Below are 3,817 nucleotides of genomic sequence, written 5' to 3'. Positions count from 1 at the left end.
GGGGGCTGAGGGAGGCCGGGGGCTGAGGGAGGCCGGGAGCTGAGGGAGGCCGGGAGCTGAGCGAGGCCGGGAGCTGAGCGAGGCCGGGAGGTTGGGAGCTGAGGGAGGCCGAGGGAGCTGAGCAAGGCCGGGAGAGCTGAGTGAGGCCGGGGGAGCTGAGGGAGGCAGGGAGCTGAGGGAGGCCGGGGGCTGAGCTAGGCCGGGAGCTGACTGAGGCCGGGAGCTGAGCTGTCCCTGCCGAGACAGAGAACACCGACACACGTGGTTCTCGAGATGGGGTGATGGGGTGCCACGGAGGCCTGAATGCCCCCAGGATCTCGAGAGCCCCGGGACAGGGGCAGACGGGGTCCAGACACTCCCCTCCTCTGGAAAATGAGATTCCAAAGGCCACGCTCCCAAGAGTCGGCAGCCCCGGGGTCTAAAGAAGGCGGCCATCTGAAGGATTCGCTCTGGGCCGAGGCCTTTGTTTCTGTCCCAGGTTCCTGACTCGTCACCATCAGTGCCATCCCCTTAGTGTCTCCCCGCTCTCAACACCGCCCCCTCAGCCACACCGGCCTGTGGGCAGCCCTCACCCCCTGCCAGCTCCGTCTATTCCCGAAGGAGACGGAGATAGGACGCCCAGACACAGTCTCCGCAGAGGACAGACCAATACACAAGGAAAAGAGATCTTTGTGTGTCTCATTGTGTGCGGCGTGAATGAATGAGCCAGGAGCGATGTGCCAAACAGGAAGTGCGTTCACAAAGCGTTTTACATTTTAAAAGAAACACTCTGCTAAGGCTTGATTGCAGGAACTTCCCTTTGACCTCCCAGTGTTTTTGCCTGAAGGACGTGGGAGCCCTGGGAGCCGTGGGAGCCGGGGTGGGGGTGTGGGTGGGGGTGACGCTGTGGAGAGGGCTCACGGGCAGTGCCCTGGGTCGCGGGACCACCCCGTCCACCGCTGTTCTGCACCAGGAAGGGCAGAGGGGCATCTTGCTGCCGCCAGCCCCGTCTCTCCACCTCTGTCCACAGAACGCCAGCGCCTGGCAGCTCTGGGAGCGTCAGGAAGGCAAGCCGGCCCCTGTGCCCGCTCAAGTGCTGGTTTGCGTGTCACAGTCATTTTGAACGGCACATCTGCGGCTCCCGGAGGGATCAGCCGCCGCAGCCCGGAGAGGCCCAGATGGGAGCGGACAGATGTCGGCGGAGGCCGCACGCAGCTCCTGACTCTGCAGACACCGTGTTCCCTGGTTAAACGTCCACCGAGGACCCGCTTCTCCGGAAGCCACGCCACAGAGCAGCACCTGGCGCCCGCGGGGCTTCTGGCAGGAACCTCGGTGACAGCCGCCGGCTCCCGCCTGACCCCCTGAGCGCTCTCACCGTCTCACCGGCCTCCGGGAGCAGCCCTCGGCGTGCGCTCGGCCATGTCGGACACGGTGCCCGGGCAGAGAGGAGGAGAGGACGGGCAAGATGCCAGGGGGTCATTCCAGAGCCGTGGTTCTCCGCCTTCCTGGTGCCGCGGCCCTTCAATACAGCTCCTCACGTGGTGGTGACCCCCATCCATAACGTTATTTCCATTGCTGCTTCCTAACTGCGATTGTGTGATGTAAATACCTGTGTTTTCCGGCGGTCTTAGGCGACCCTGCTGGCGGTTCTCAGCCTGTGGGTCTCGACAGTGACAGCCGGCAGGTGCTGATGGCCACCCACAGGGTGAGAACCGCTGCTGTGGAGCCTGGGACCATCGGGAAGCACAGATATTTACATGACGGTCCATAACAGGAGCAACATCACAGTTATGAAGAAGCAACGAAAATAATACTATGGTTGGGAGTCACCACGACATGAGGAGCTGTATTAAAAGGCAGCGGCATTAGGGAGGTTGAGAACCACGGTTCTAGAAGGTTCCTGGAGGACGCTGTGAGTGTTTGAGAGCGAACAGAACCACGTCAGGTGTGAAGCGGCCGCTCAGTGCTGGCCTTGCCTGCCATGAGTCACCTTATCGGTGCCCGTGCCTGTGCCGCCGCCCAGGTGCTGCTACCAGGCCGTCTCCCACGCTTCCTCCCGGCGCCCGGCTCCCCAGCGCGTCTCTCCCACGCCAAGCCAGTGGGGGGCGCAGCTCCGGTTACTGCGCTCGGCTGGGGGGCTCTCAGGGAAGACTCTGATTCTTCGCCATCATTTTGGAAGCCTCGGTGTTTTCAAAATGGTCCCATGGTTCCATACCAGCTGCTGGTTGAATTTAAATGTGAAAACAAAGAGAAGCGGAAACTCGGGAAGGAGTCAGCGTGCCGCCTCTGCCCGGCTCAGGGCCGGGAGGGAGGGAGAGGACCTCAGTGGGAGGAGCTCACTCTTACCCGACAGACCAGTGGCCTTGACCTTTGCTCCCTGGAGAGCCCTCTGCCTCCCCGGCGGGCAGTGTGCAGTCCTGGTGCCACTGAGTCAGGCGTTTGACAAATAATTTGACCGATGTTTGCACAGAGTGTTGTGGGTGTCGGACAGACAGGGCCAAGTGTGAGGACCCAGGAGGCTGAGAGGTCCGGAGGCTGCATGGGAGCCAGCACTGAGCAGCCGGACACACGCTGGTCTCAGGGTCAGACCCCCCTGCATGTGGGCAGGGGGTGGCCTGGCCAGCTGTCCCGGCTCACGGTTCTGGCTCCTGGGAGCCTCGTCGAAACGCTGCTACCCTGAGCCCAACTAGGCATGGCTCAGCGGTTGTGCGTCCACCCAAGAATCAAGAGGTCACAGGTTTGATCCCCAATCAGGGCACATTCAGGGCTGCGGGCTTGATCCCCAGTAGGGGACTTGCAGGAGGCAGCCGGTCCATGGTTCTCTCTCATCTCTGATGTTTCTAGCTCTCTCTCCCTCTCCCTTCCTTTCTGAAATCAAATATATATATTAAAAAACAAAACATAAAAACAAAGAGACACTGCTACCCTGAATCCCGGGGTTGGTCTGCTCTCCGCGTAGTAACAACCACCGCCAGGCAGGGGCGTAAGCCGCAGAAGCCGCCTTATCTCCCCTGGAGGATGGCCACCTGAGACCCCGGGGTGGGTGGGCTGGCTCCCCTGCCACCACCGCTCCGCGTCCTCACACGCCTCCATCCCCCGCACCCACCTCCCCGCGTCTCTTTGTCTTCTTCTAAGACAATTACCCGGCGTCAGAGAGGCACGCTAATGGCCTCATTCTGTCTTAATTGCCTCATTACAGGCCTTATCGCCAAGCACATGCACGTGGGGGGATTAGGGCTGCCTGGCAGGGAATTCGGGAGAAGCATCGAGTGCGTCCCAGACATCCGCCTGGACCAATCCCGGGTGTGGGAATGGGGGATCAGGAAGGCTTTGACGAGCTTAGCGGGAAGCCTTCACGTGGGGAGCGTCGGCGTGAGTGCACCGCACACACGGAGCGCGCTCAGCGGGCGTGTACTAGCAGGTGTCTGTGCCGTGAAGCCGCGGCCCATCGCCCGGAACGTTCCACCACGCCCCCTGAGGTCCTCCCTCCGGCACCCCCTGTCCCCGACCGGGGCCCTGCTGATCCGCCGTCTGTTACCCGATTTGTCTGTGTGTCGTAGGGTTTTATAGAATTGGAACGCTACAGTTTGCGTTATTTTTTTAGTTCTGGGTGTTTTATTTTTCCTCCACCTCTCCCGCCGTTTGGAGACCCCCATCTGGTGAGAATCCGAGTTTATCCTTCCTTGTGGCTGCGGAGCATTGTACTGCCTGGGAGCTGCTCAGCTTTCCTTGGAGCGGAGTTAGCACAGCATGGGTGTTTGTTACCCTTTAACCCGCCTACATCTTTTAAAAAATTTTATTGATGTCAGAGAGGAATGGAGAGGAAGAGAGAGAAACA

The 3,817-nt window shown here is 60.7% G+C and overlaps 1 long non-coding RNA gene across 1 annotated transcript; it reads left to right on the top strand.

Moving 5' to 3' along the window:
- Nucleotides 1-1,711: 1,711 nt before the first annotated feature.
- Nucleotides 1,712-3,329, top strand: LOC118732004. Its single transcript, XR_004992021.1, has 3 exons — nt 1,712-1,865; nt 2,415-2,416; nt 3,318-3,329. It is a non-coding gene; the product is annotated as an uncharacterized LOC118732004 (long non-coding RNA).
- The last annotated feature ends 488 nt before the right edge of the window (nt 3,330-3,817 follow it).

Source organism: Pipistrellus kuhlii, unplaced genomic scaffold (assembly GCF_014108245.1).
Source record: "Pipistrellus kuhlii isolate mPipKuh1 unplaced genomic scaffold, mPipKuh1.p scaffold_m20_p_34, whole genome shotgun sequence".
Taxonomy (NCBI): Eukaryota; Metazoa; Chordata; class Mammalia; order Chiroptera; family Vespertilionidae; genus Pipistrellus; species Pipistrellus kuhlii.
The sequence above is the reverse complement of the archived record's forward strand: the minus strand, read 5'-3'. Positions and strand labels throughout refer to the sequence as shown.